The sequence below is a fragment of the Magnolia sinica genome, chromosome 16, assembly GCF_029962835.1.
Source record: "Magnolia sinica isolate HGM2019 chromosome 16, MsV1, whole genome shotgun sequence".
Taxonomy (NCBI): Eukaryota; Viridiplantae; Streptophyta; class Magnoliopsida; order Magnoliales; family Magnoliaceae; genus Magnolia; species Magnolia sinica.
The window spans coordinates 7,212,604-7,227,472 of record NC_080588.1 but is presented as its reverse complement, the minus strand read 5'-3'; the positions used below and the strand labels follow the sequence as shown (position 1 = coordinate 7,227,472).

Sequence of the window (14,869 nt, the reverse complement as noted above, 5' to 3'; positions counted from 1 at the left end):
AACACAAACTCCATCGTTGGTCCCACTAAAAAACCTAAGGCTGGCGTGTACTCCCCATAGCTCCCTGCTGCGTGGCCCACCTGAATTATGGATCCGTCTAATTTTTTTCCTACAAAACTAGAACCATAGGGTTCGCCTGATGGACGGTGTGGATTTCATATGTATAACAAGGTGGGCCCACGGAACTTGGGTGTTTTACCCTGTTCCTACAACACGTTTTGCAGAGGATTCCCGTCAGCGTCAGTTTGAGCTTCCGCGGCTTTCCAGAGAGTCCGCTGCGAAAAATTCACATACGTGCAGCGTTCCTATTTTCCGCTGACGAGACGCTTTAGTGGAGCATCAGATCCGTTGAAAATGTGGGTCATGCCATGGAGATCACTTGTAGGAAAAATTAGAGTAATTCAGTCATAAGGTAGGGCATTTACATACACTGATCCAGACCTTCGGATTTCAATTGATTACAACAGTGTAGATCTATGAATAAATGAGTCATACTGGTTTTCGGTCCAGATGATCTTTATGATGCCGGCCACCTTTTGCACGGATCGGATTTCGTAGAAAGTGATACCTTGGCGGGAAATTAATGTTTGGAATACAAAATTTCAAAAATGCCCCTTGAAATGCCTCTTCCAAGAGCTGACCGGACTCTTCAAATCACTCACTCTCTCTCTCTCTCTCTCTCTCTCTCTTATGAAGGTTAGCTGTCTCTCCCTCCCTCTGTCATCTTGGCAACCATATCCATCTGATAGATTGGTATCTGGATTTGGAAATCCTTTCCTCTTTCTACTCATTTAATTCATTCATTTGGTTTTTTGTTTTGTTTTCTGTTTTTTGGTTGGCCCCACTTCATATCTTGGAAGTTGGATGCTAGAAAATTGTTATCAAGTGCATCTTTCCTGATTCTCCTCGTCGAATTGATTCATTTGGGGTTTTTATTTAATTTAATTTAATTTAATTTTAATTTTTTTTGTTCTCTTTCCGTTTTTTGGTGGGACCCACTTCAGATCTTTGATGGTAGAAAGTTGAATCAAGTGCATCATGTGACACTGAAGTATTTATATGCTTTTGCCAATAATTGGTAATTTTGTAATTTTTAAAAGCCCAAATTTTATTTTATTTTTTTGCCTTTTTAAATGCTGGGATTCCATCTTTCTCAATACTGTGGAATTGTTGTTGTTTTTAGCTTTTTCTTGAACTTTTATTGGGACCCTTTTCAATTTCTAGTAATTGGATGTTTTTTATGTTTGAATTCAGATAATTCGGTTTTTTTTTTTCTTTCTTTTTTATTTTTTATTTTTATTTTCATCCAATTTTCAGCACCCATTTCATTAGTCTGATGTTTAATGCATGTGAAATCAGGTGAGCCCAACTGAGTGGATGGATGGTTTTTCTCAAAATCAGGATTATCTGATCATCAGGTGGGCCGTGCGTTAACAAAAGAATGGATAGTTAAAGAGGAATCAGCAAGTTTCTGCACTCAATTTACAGGTATGGCCCACAAGATTTTTTGATCAACTTGATTTTGTAGTCAAGGGATCTACACAGTCATGATCTATGTGATGAACCGATTTGATGGGATTGAAAACCCCCCAAAGTGGATGGTTAGAGATGCTCACACATGCGAGCGCGTGGTTGATTGTGCACTCCCTTTTCTTTCATGTGAAAAAAGTTCAGTTTATCATCTTTTAGATCATTAATGTTTTTCCTTGTTTGACTGATTATTGTTCCTTTTGTGGACCCCATTTCATGTTTGGTGAGTTGGGTGCTTGGTGCTTGGATTCATTTGGATTTGCATATTCTATAATCCAAATTTGGGTATCTGATGGAATTATTCGACATGGATTCCTATGCAATCATTTACTTTTTCTTCCCTTTTCTATAATGCAGAACATGTGGCTGGGTGATGTCTCATTTGATTCCATCCATTAGTGGGCCTCATCATGGATGGCCTATGTTTCAAAAATCACTCCTAGACGGTCCTAGCTGCCACTTCTCTTCAGTCTCAGGCACTTAATTGACCATTTTGAAATAATTTTTCTTGTACTGACTTTGCTTTGAATGCCACTATTTGGATGGCTAAGATCATTTGATCTATCATCTATGTGTATCTTGGAACATTTACCAACCATAGTAGGGCCCACTAGATGGGCATGATATAATTCCAAAGGTAGTTTGTATTTCGTATATGTTCAAAGTATATATGGGTTAAGCTATACAGAAATACATGAATCTCACACATATAGACAGCTCATACTAACCATATATACAAACTATGCATATATACAAACTATGGATATAGACTACAGCCTACAGGGATGCTTGAAAAGAGCGTCTGGAATTTAGAGAAAAGATGATGAAACCATTGTGTGTATTTTTATGAATCCACCAGTTGATGCTTGGAGGAAATGTAGGAGAGAACGGTGGTTCATTGAAGAAAGCCATGTCAAACAAAGTAATATCAATTTCAATGTGCTTTGTCCACTCATAACACATCATTACAGCCTTACAGGTGTATGGCATTTCACTTTTGTTGTCACAAAGAATTCAGATAGTATCAAGTGACGGCCCATATCTTGAAGGAGCCAACATAGCTAGATAACTTTTGATGTAGACATGTAGTATGAGCAAGGCCACGGTTTTCAGCTTTTACATTAGAATGAGTAAAGCTGTACATGAGTCGAGTTAGCTCGGTCAGCTCGCTCGACTCGACTTGGATAAGCTTGACTTGCCTCAGCTCGAAATTGGATTCAGGCCGAGTCGAGCTGGTTTTTGGAGTTTGAACAAATTTCTAGCCGAGTTCGAGCTTAGCTGAGCTCGACTTGACTTAGATTGAACCTCAACTCGAATCGACTCAGATCGAATCGGCTTGGTGACTCGATTGATTTGATATTGATGCTGCTCGCCAAGTGTTTGATGAAATGACTTAATGAAGTTTCAGGTGCATACATTCTCCGCGGGATTGGCTGGTGAAGGAATGGATATAAAACAAATCACTATGTTTCGGGTGTATACATTCTCCTCATATCTTGATTTTGATGCTGCTCGGTGAGTATTTGATGAAATACCTGTACAGTATTGTTATTGTTCTGCATTCTGTGAGAAATTGAAGTTACACTCTAGGTGTTTGAGAAAATGTCATAGAGGCTCAAACTGGCCTGAGCTGCTGACCAAACCAAGCCGAGTTGGGCAGTCAGGCTCGAGGACTAAGACGAGCCGACTTTGAGCTGGGGTTGGCTACTGGCCGAGCCAAGCCGAGCTGTGCCAAGCTCGACTCGGTTCGACTTGTGTAAAGCTCTAAGAATGGCAATGATGAATTGTTTCTTACTTATCAGAAAGTCAAAAAAAAGAAGAAGAAGGAGAAGAAGAAGAAGCCTAGTGATCAAGCAATGATAAGCACATCCCCAGCTCAATCTGAATCAGAATAAGCAGTGACTAGTTTAGGGCCCTAAAAGAGAGTACCATAGATGTAGTGCAATATCTGAAGAACTGCAGCAAAGTGAACAGTTTGTGGAACAGACTTAGGCTGACCGAGGAGATGAACAATGTGGCTGATATCTGGATGAGTGATTGTCATATAATTCAAGCTACCAAAAAGCTGACTATATAGGGTGGGATTAGAAAACATTTCTGCATCAGTTGGCTAGAGTTTAACATTCAATTCAAAAGGAGTGTCCACGATTTTGTTGTCAGTAGGATTGGCTGGCATAAGAAGATCATATTCATTCATAGAGAAAGAGTATAACCACTAGAGGAAGTAACCTCAATGCTAAGAAAACAGTGGAGTGTACCAAGATCTTTCATGTCAAAGCAGGAATGTAGGCTGAGCATTGGAAATGCTACTAGAGTCATTCTCTAATGGCATAAAGATGAGGAAGAACACAACACTTTAAACCCAAGGCAAGAGCATCAAAGAGACTTTTCAAACCCGGTGCTAGATGCTTGTATGAGAATATATAAAGCACACTTAAGTCAGCAAACTTGATGTGGATGATGTAGAAAGAAAGGCATATGGACCACTTCAATTAAGTCACTGTAAAGAAAGACATTCTTTACATCTATATGAAATAATGGCTACCATCTAGAATAGTCACAACAATAAGAATATGGACGAAGGTCATACGATCAACCGAAGCAAAAGTTCCTTCAATCATCTCATATTCTTATGTATAACCTTTAGGGGCTGTTTGGATACCCTCCCATTAGTAACTTCTTTACTTATGGCAGTAAATAAGTTACTTTTTAAAGTTAGTTTGGTTAGCACCTTTTTAAAAGTAACTTAACAATTTAAAGTTGTGTATGTGTGTGTGTGTGTGTGTGTGTGACACACACACGCGCGCACACACACCCAGATCCATAGCTCAATTGGCAGACTGAGTGGAGATACCTCGTTTCAACACTTGAGGTCTTGGTATCGATCCCTAGTGGGGGTGGCTAACATGGAGTGCATGTACTAACATGGGTGTGTACTAACAAGCTAACCCAACATATATATACACACACACACACACACACACACACACACACACACATGTATATATATATTACTTTTAACTTTTTACTGTTCTACTCTCTCTCTCTCTCTCTCTCTCTCTCTCTCATGTCCACATAACGGAAAATCCATATCAAAGGTGGCCTCACTTGATGGACAACCCACATCAAAGGTGGGGCCCACACGATGGATGGTCTACATTAAAGGTGGGCTTGACATGATGGGCAGTGGACATTGAAGGTGGGTCTCACATGATGGGGAGTGGACATTGAAGGTGGGTCTCACATGATGGATAATTAACATTGATGGTGCGCCCCACATGATACATGACCCACATTAAGATAGGCCCCACATAACGGGTGGTCCACATCAAAGGTTGGCCCCTAATGATGAATGGTCCATATCTAAGGTGAGCCCCGCATGATGGACAATGTGCGTTGAAGGTTGGACCCACACAGTGGGTGGTCCACATCAAAGATGGGCTTCATAAGATGTACAATGGACGTTGAAGGTGGGCCCCACATGATGGATGGCCCACATCAAGTTGGGCCCCTTATAATGGATGGTCAACATCAAAGGTTGGCCCACATCCAAGGTGGGTCTTTACATGATGGACAACCCATATCGAAGGTGGGGTCCACATGATGGACGATCCACATCAAAGGTGGGCTCCACATGATGGACAATGGATATTGAAGGTGGGCCCCACATGATGGATGATAGCATTGATGGTGGGCCCCACATGATGGAGAACCCGTATCAAGTTGTTCCCCACATGAGGATAGTTCACGTTGAAGTTCGACCCCTAATGATGAATGACTCACTCCAAGGTAGGCTCCGTATGATGGACGAACCACTTTGAAGTTGGGCCATGCATGATGGATGGTCCACATTAAAGGTGGGCCTCACATGATGGAAAGTCCACATCTAATGTCCAACATGATGGATGCCCCGCATCTAAGGTGGTGGTGTAGGACAATTAACCACTTGCTCTAAAAGCTCGAACCGTTAGAGTATGGTGAATTAATTCCTTTATCTCATAGCCCAGGCCTCACATCTCATGGGTTAGAACCTCGGCCGAACCCCCCTCGTGGGCCCCAAATCACATGGGTACCGCCTCACACGGGTGGCCCACCCCGAGTGTGTCCTCGCATCCCACAGGCTACCCCACTCGAGCCCAGTGTGAAATGGGCATTAATCACTCCCAGTGAGGAGTTTCGAACACGAGATATGGGCCTAGGATGAGTACTATCAAGGCGCATTTTGAATTGAATGAAAAATTCAAGCTCGTTTCTTTCTACTTTGTGTGGTTCTCGTGCTTAGATTAAAGGTGCCTATGCTTGGGTGAATCCTTCCCATCAATCGGCTGCTCTAGTTTGGTATCAGAGATAAGTTCCAACGACTGTGTTGAAGTCTTGTATCAACAACAATCTTAATATTATTGTTTCCAGGTTCTTTAATTATAAAATTCTGCCTCTTTTCCTTTATTTACTTCATTGCATCCATCCCTCCTACCCTCCATTCACTTTTTTTCTTTTCTTTTACAATGCCCAAAAGTGCAATTGATAAAGGGAGATTTTTCTGAATTTTTTTCCGCCATCTCCCTGTATAATCTAGTTCATTAAAACCTAAAATCAGCCCCATTCCAACATATTAACACCCTAAAAAAAACAAACCCCTACATTCCAGCCCATTAAAGCTCTCCAAATCAGCCATATTTCAACCCATTAAAACCCTCAAAATCAGCCCTATTCCATCCGATTAAAACCCCTAAAATTAGTATCATTCCAACCCACTAAAATCCCAAAATCTGCCCTATTCCAATCCATTAAAACACCCCAAAATCAGCCATATTCCAACCAATTCCAATTAAAACCTTAAAAAATCAGGCCTATTCCAGCCCATTAAAACCCCCAAATCAGCTCATTCCATCACTTAACCGCCCCCCACCCCCCCCACAAAAAAAAAATAAAATAAAAAATAATAATAATAATAAAAAAAAATAGAAATAAAAAAAAATAATTTTGAGCCATATTCTAACCAATTAAAACTTTAAAAAAGCAGTCCTATTCCAGCACATTAAAACCCCCAAATCAGTTCATTCCGTCACATTAAACCCCCCTCCAAAAATAATAATAATAAGCCTAATTCCGGTCCAAACCTAAAATATTTCAATCCATTAAAGCCTATAATCTCAGCTCATTAGCAATCTTCTATTCTAAACTAGAAACTGCCATATATTCTGTCCATTACGTTTAGACGTTACAATGTCTACCTGTAGTGGTAATGTTTATCGAGGGAGGCTTACCGGTCAACAACGAGATAATTGCATCACCAAGCTATTCACAAGGGTAGCATGCCTGGAAACCTCTGTTGACCAACTATGTGGAGAACAACATGGTGAGCAACCTGATCCTATTGGAGATCCTGATGGTGATTCAAATCCGTAGCAAGGGTTCCAACCAGCACCTTCGGTGAATCAATGTGGTATGGGTCCTTGGGAGTCCATTTATGATTTCATGCAATGACTTTTTGCAGAGAGAGCCTATGACATTGCGCTAGAGACGCCCTAGAAAGATGACATTACCAAGAAAGTACGGGTTGAAGTTTTAGACTTCAAGGGTTGTCTTGATGCAAATGCTTTTGTTGATTGGATTACAACGCTAAAAGATTATTTTGCATGGTACGACATGGATGATGTCCAGCGAGTGGCCTTTGTCAAGGTCAAGTTGAAGGGCCTATCAAGAATATGGCGGCGAAGCATTGACGACATCAATCTCATCATGGGTCGTCCTACTATAACCGGGTGGGCTGACATGAAGGAGAAGCTAGAATGTAAGTATTTTCCTTCAGATTACATGGACACTCTTCTTGATAAGCTCATTACGTACAAACAGGAAACTTTATCAGTGAATGACTACACCAAAAAGTTCAATGAGCTTTCTATTCGCTGTAAGCTTGCAGAGACAAACCACATAACAACTAACCGCTATCGGACAGGGTTATGCCAAAAGATCTAGCGTGAGATGGTCATGTATGATTTCGAGTCAGTTGATGATGTTTATTAGAAGGCACGATGAGTTGAACAACAACTACAATAGCATACTCTCTGACGTTTTGGTTCTCTAGTTGCTAAACCTTATGTGAGAAGGGGTTCGGATCCGCATCTCAATCGTACTCCATCACAGGGCCACCGACCACCTCCCCACTCTTTTCAGCCGTGCCCAGAGATGCATGCTCTTCTTATAAGGCAATCTCAACCTTTGCAACGCCCTCCGCCATAGAATTCATACCCAAAGCAACTAGTGGTGCAGAGACATGACACGAGGGGGCAAGGTCTTAATCTTAATTCTTCCTTTCGAAGAGAGCAGTGGGGTGTTGACTGTTACTATTGTGGACAGATAGGGCATTTTTCTAATGAGTGTCCGCAAGCCAGGAACCTCCATTACTGTCGTAATGAAGAGGACCCCCTACTACCTGGACGACCATGAGTATTACGATGAGCACATCGAGATGGAACAATTCTATGTAGAACATACATCACAGTCAGAGGACCCTCCTGCTGAAACTGTAGCTGAAGTTGAGGATGAAGGTCTTATCTTATCATATGCTATCTCCTTACCATCACCGAGGTGGAATAGGAAGATTGGCGACGAGTCACTGTTTTCCGTACGTAGGTCAAATGCCAGGATAGGTTATGTAATATGATCATTGATGGCAGCGGTGCAATGAACATCGTACTTCAAGAGGAGATTTATAATCTCAAGTTGCAAACTGAAAGGCATACAAAACCATATAAGGTTGCATGGGTCGACGACACGGCCATCCCATGACTCGAAGTTGTTTGGTATTATTGAAAATCAGCATATATGAGGATAATATTTGGTATGACATAATTCCGATGAATGTCACCCACATCCTTCTTGGTCGACCTTGGCTCTTTGATCGAAAGGTATAAAGCCACGGTGAAGCTAACACACATACCTTCCTATAGCAAGGTCATCATTTCCTTCTTCGCTTGTTGCAACCTACGTCACCTCCTTCATCAGCGCCTTCATCGTCGACATCGGCTACTCTTTCAAACTCCCATGTTCTCACCATATGGAAGTTTAAAGAAGAGAGAAAGGAGAAAGGCGTAATGATCGCTTTAGTCACAAAACAAGTGTAAGAGCCTGTTATTGACAGGGATGAACTTATTCTTGATGAAGTCAAATCTCTGCTACATGACTTCCAATATTTAGTCCCCAATGATCTACCTATAGAATCAAGACCAAGTGCAGAAGCTGATGACTTCATCCGTCATATGCAACAGGTGCATGACGAAGTTCAACGCAATATTGCCACAAGTAATCAAAGATATAAGTAACATGTAGACACAAGATGTCACTTTGTTGAATTTGCGGAAGGTGATATGGTTATAACCCATATTTGTCTTGAACGGTTGCCCCCCGGTACCTCAAAGAAGCTCCATCCTCACAATGTAGTACTGTTCAAAATCATAAAGAAGATTAATGCCAATGCTTATGTTTTAGATCACTCACCAGATTTACTTATCAGTCCTACTTTCATTGTGGAAGATTTTTCCATCTATCATGGGCACCATACTGACGGTGGTATCGAAGAACAAGCCATCACACTTCCGACTGTTTTACCACCTGCAGACACGATCATTGATGTCCTCAATAACCAGATCGTCTCCATGCGCCAAGGTGGTTACCAGAAGTTTATCAACCGTTGGCAAGGACAACCTCTCTCCGATGTTATATGGATCATAACTACTGACTTCCAACGTTTGAACCCTGACCTCCATGAGTAATATTAAGCCATTAACTCGCCGGAGTTGATTTCTTTCAAGTAGGGGATGACTGATATAGGCTGATCTGGTCCAAAGATCCATGGGCCAGGCACAAGTCCAACAATTGGCCCATCAATAATGAGGCCCAAGCCTTATATTTAGGTAGCTAGCTTATTTAGGCAGTTAGCTAGCAAAATCAATCAGCTAGCTATGAATAATCCATTAGTCAAATCCTTTTTTTTAAATATATTTATCTTCCATATTTGTAATAAGTTATTGGTTGTCAATGACATTATGAGTTTTCCTTATATGTACGTCTCAAAGCTTATCTAAGGGCCTTGGATGAGTAGTATCAACGCACTTTTTGAATTGAATGAAAAATTATAGCTTGTTTCTTTCTACTTTGTGTGGTTCTCATGCTTAAATTGAACGTGCCTACGCTTGGGTGGATCCTTCCCATTAGCTGGTTGTGCCAGAGGTAGTGAGGGTTGTGAGATTTATTTAAGAAGACTACAACGATGATAGATAGAGATGAGGCAATGTGGCTAGAGGAAATACAGAAACTTCTGGTTTAAACTGCATAGAATCGAGGTGGTGTGACAGTGATGGACTAGGCATAGATGAACGGGTTTACAGATGATGCTTGCAGTTCCAACAACATAATGATGTTGATTGGTTGCAATGGAGGTTGACAATGGCGAGTGAATGCTGAAGAGGATGATAAGAGAATGCTCGTCTATCGAAAATCTTTCCACAAAATAATAGGAGGGCAGCAGCCACCAAAAAAAAAAGAAGCAAAATCAAAGATGGTTGATGGACAGCTCTGATACCATGATACAACTCTAAATGTTGTGTACTTTTTGTATGTATTTTGAAGGAAGTATGCAGTTTTATATACAAAGGTAAAAAAATATACAAAAGGAATACACATATCTGCAATGTATAGACAACTTATACTATATATACAAATTATGGATATATATACTACAAAATATATGCTAATAGCACAGTCATGAGTCATGATTGATGCATCAACCTGTCACGTTTAGTGTGGAGGAATGGCTTCATATTCCATATCTACTGGCTCTTTTGTATCATCTTCCTTTTTCAAGACCCACTTCATGATTTGATGTTTAATGCTTGCTAAATCATTGATGTTACTAATTATTTTGTCTCTCTTCTTTAGTTCATTTATTGCTGCAGTCCATTTCATGTTTCATTAATTGGGCATTGCTGCTTAAATTCATTCGTGTGGATTTCTCTTTTCCAGGGTTTACAAGACCCAATTAAGTACTTGATTATAAAGTTAGCATCTTTCTATTATATCGAAATCAAATTCGGCTTGAGAACTGATAGATGTAATGAGATCATTGATGTCGGAGACTTAAAATTCCAATTCATTTTTTCTGTGTTTGAACCCATTTCCACATGAAAAATGTTGTAAGAGATCATTTTGTTTTAGTGTTGTATATAGATTAAGGGTTTTTTGGATGCATCTTAGAATGAGGTTCAAACAAAACAAGGCTACACACACGCACATTTTGCAGAGGTGGATCCTGTTTGGTGCATACCTGAAAATGCAGATGGCAGAGTGCACTAAATCCTACCGTCTTCAGAATCCTCCCCAAAATGAGAATGTTATGTTAACTGGTCAGACCCATTGTTGTTGCATTCTCATTTTGGGCCACAAATGCACAGGTTTGCCTAAACTGGTTTGTTTTGTTTTGTTTTTCGTTTTGTTGTTTTGGCACAAAGGGTAGTTAATAGTGTAGAGCGGGTTGAATGGGAACATGGTGGATCCATCTTTCCACATCACATGTTGCAAGGCGGCTTGTCATTCTAAACTATCTATCTAGTCGCCCTTACATGAAAATGGTTCAAAATACACAGATCCAACAATCCTAACCATGCTGGTGGCCATGATGTCATGGTAGGACATAAAAAACGGTTACTAGTCAACATTGATTGTGGAAGACAGATGTCTTGCAGAGTCCATAAGTTTCTTCTTCTTCCTCTCCTTTAAACCAAAAAAAAAAAAAAAAAATCTTTTTGAAATGTGGGTGAGCCATTATAGGGTCCACTAGATGATGGCTCTATCATATTTTGGTTCTACTATCTCTACCTTGACATTCCCTGATAAATAAATCCCCCAAGGAGCGGAATGCAAGGAGTATCTTGTTTTTTATTTTTTATTTTATTTTATAAAGGAAGACTCTGTGTGTGTGTGTGTGTGTGTGTGTGTGTGTGTGTGTGTGTGTGTGTGTAGTCATTTGGGCGGGTCCCAACAAAAAGGTAGCGGGCCACGCCTATCGTATACAAGAGATCAATAAAGCCTAAACGATGCGAAGACTGCCCAAGCCTATCCTATCAAGGAAGATCAGGCCACAAATCTTGGTGGGGAGGTCTTCCACGCCTTGGAAGAGGATATCCTCGTGTCTCGCACTCCCTAATCTAGCAAGTTCATCGGTTGGGTAGTTGGCCTCCCTGGGGCAGTGAGAAAAACGAATATCAACAGAAAGGGTGAGAGCCCGGATCCTGGAGAGCCAATACCACATGGTCCACGAGAGCTTCACACCTAGGGAGAGCAGAAATCACCGAGAGGGAATCGTTGACGACTTCGACTTGGTTGAGACCACGGCTTGCAACCAGGATAAGGCCATCAAAGATGGCATGGATTTCTGCTCGAGTATTGGTCCCTAGGCCATAATGATGCGAGAAAGCGAAAAGAGCGTGCCCTACGGCATCCATAGCCAATCCACCCCTGCCCAAAGAGCCTGGATTGCCAAGAGCCGATTCGTCGACATTCAGTTTGGTCCACCCTAGCTGCGTCGATGGCCATCTAACCACCCTAACAACGGGATGCGCAGGGGAGGGGCTGTCTTAGGGCTGCTGAAACTCGGGGATCTGTGGGGTTTAGAGGGGGAAGGAGCAGGCCTAGTTGGAAAATCCATCGTTGAATGTTGGTTATAATGCCAGTTGCTGTAGTCTCGATACCGTCAAATCTGGCCGTATTTCTGGTCCTCCAGATTTCCCAGAATATGAAGGAGGGAATGAGGCCAATGAGGTGCCATTTCTTTGGGGAAGCGGAGATGGCGGCCCACTAGGAGATGGCCGTGCTAACTACCAAGGAAAGGCAACCTAGGCTGAAGATCCCGCCAAAGTGGGCCCAGACCACTGATGTTCACTACCCCAAGTGTAGGGTCGCGATGTAGTAATAATCTCGGTAAGACCGAGGTCGAATCCACAGGGACTGAACCTTGTACGTAATCTGAAAGTAACTAGAACTAGAACTAGAAGATGTAATCTAAACCAGGAAAATTATGAGAGTAATTGTGAATAGATTAATTAAAAACTAATAAATTTAAAGGTGGTAACTAGGGTGCCAAGGATTCACTTGTAGCAAGTGGGAAGCTACCTTTCATGATTCAAGGACACAACTGGAATCAGAATCCTATCCTATCCAATTGGTAAGAAGAGATTTGTCAGATCTCTGAACTTCTCATGGATCTAATCATCAATAGATAAGAGTGGTAAAGATTTGGAAGTGATTCCGTCACCGAACCATGCCTAGGAGACTATGGTAAACAACAACAATTTACCAATCCACAACCAGTCTAAGAGAATTATGAACGTTAAGAAGGATTCCATCATCCAACCATGCCCAGGGGACGATGATGAACGACAGGGTTCCCAAGTTCATAATCTCTATAATGGAAAGAACATACTCAAAGCTATCGCAGATCTATTGTAATTTAAGTCACAATAAACCATTAAAAACTAAAAGTATTCCTTATAATCAAATTAAAATCCAAAAGAGTTCAATAAAACATGAATCAAAACAAAGCAAACATCCCAATCACACTACAAGCTTCACCTCTTAGCCCTAGCTAAGAGGTTTAGCTTATCATAGACACGATTATCTCAGAAAAATATTAAGGAAACAATGAAAGAGGAAGAAGGAAAACTCTACTGAAGACAGCTAACTCCACGCCTTCTCTTTCTCTCTGCTCTGCTCGTTCTCACCACGCCTCCACGGCTACACCTGGCTGATGATCCTCAGGTCCTTGGATGATTTCTGATCTCCCTTCCACGCTTTCTTTATAGGGGTCCGAAGGTCGGTGGCTGGGAGTCAGTTGCACAGGTTTTACGCAACGAAAACGCAAACCTGCGGAGGCAGCTGTGTTTGGTGGGAGATTTCGGCCAGTGGATGTTCTAAGAATTGATTTTGGCTCCATAGTTAGGTAAAGACCCTCCTCTGAAGATTCTGGATGATTTGGATCAACCATCCGAACACAAACAGTGGCCCACAACTCCATGCAACATCTGAGAAAACCGGACGTGCATTGCATGCGAATTTTCCTGTGCTGTGATGCTCGGTGGGCCCTACAGTGATGTTTTTGGCGAAATCCACCCTGCTCATTAGATTCCTGGCGAAAAACCAGTCGGAAAGGAGTGGTTTTGGTCGAGTTTTGGTGCGGTCCACTGTATCAAATCACTTAGCTGTTCATCCTGCGTTTTCCGGCGATCCACGTGTGTACGTGTGCATGGGGCCAAAAGGCCACAATGGCTAGGGTCGTGGCCACCCCCTGGACGCAATGGATGGTCCAGATCGTCCGTTTGGACGATGGGTGTGGCTCACTATGATCAGTCAGCCTAAGACAACCGCCCGCTGTTGCTTTTCGCGGAAGAAAACGGGTCAGCCCAGCTTTGACCGGGTTGACCGTCCGGTGCACAGTCGGTCAATGTGCACTATGTACATGCGTGTGTACATGTGGGGTCCACTGTGATGTATATGCAACATCCGCTCCGTCCATCCATTTTGCCACCTCATTTAAGGGGTTGAGGTAAAAATCGAAGCATATCCAGGTATCAGGTGAGCCCCAAATCAGAGATTTATGGGCTGATCTGTCCGTTGGGTCACTTCCACAAGGATCCAATGGCTGAAATTTGACGTGTATGGTTAATTTAGGGTCCTCAGGCCATATGTAGAGTTTCGAGCCAAACGGATGGTGGGAACCTTGTGATCTTGCATTCAGGACGACTTTCAGGCCTCTTTGTTGTTGATCACTTGATTTTCACGGATCTTTGGTGTGTAAATTCTTCGATCTCGGTCCCCTGAGGTCCGTCCCTTGCCTTGGTGATTTCTGAGCTTTAAATCTATGCTTTTAGTACCCTTTTTCAGTCTAGGCTCATAAATTCACCTTGCAACACAAACATGATTAAAATAGGGCGTTAAACAGTAACATGTTCATAAAATCAGGTAATAACTGGGGTCTAACATACAATATTTGACCCTCAACAACTGAGGCCTTTGAACCTGCAAGAAAGAGATGGTCAATTGTTTCTATCTGGGGCGAGGTTGGCGCGGAGCAACAGTTGCACTTGGAAGCGAGAGGGATCCCTTTGTTTTTAATGCGATCATCCACTGGGATGGTCCTGTGGATGATTTTCCACGCCAAAAGGGAAAGCTTGGGAGGGAGCTTGGGTGCCAAACCCAACACGACCAAGCCTTCTTGTCGGCTCGCGGTCTGAAGAGATGGGCTGTCGACCGAAGAGAAAATTCCCCTGTAGTGGAAGCCGTCCAA

The 14,869-nt window shown here is 42.0% G+C and overlaps 1 protein-coding gene across 3 annotated transcripts in view; it reads left to right on the top strand.

Annotated features, from left to right (window-relative positions):
• Positions 1–671: 671 nt before the first annotated feature.
• The window catches only part of LOC131229127 (two-pore potassium channel 1-like), a 37,349-nt gene continuing 23,151 nt past the window's right edge, over positions 672–14,869 (top strand). Inside the window, exons 1-3 of one of the 3 annotated variants that reach the window (XM_058225003.1) lie at positions 672–753; positions 1,360–1,488; positions 2,307–2,452. The gene's annotated coding sequence lies outside the window, so the exon portion shown is untranslated. Of the gene's footprint in view, positions 754–950; positions 1,079–1,359; positions 1,489–2,306; positions 2,453–14,869 lie in introns of those variants that run through there. The other 2 variants (XM_058225000.1, XM_058225001.1) reach the window with 2 other exon arrangements.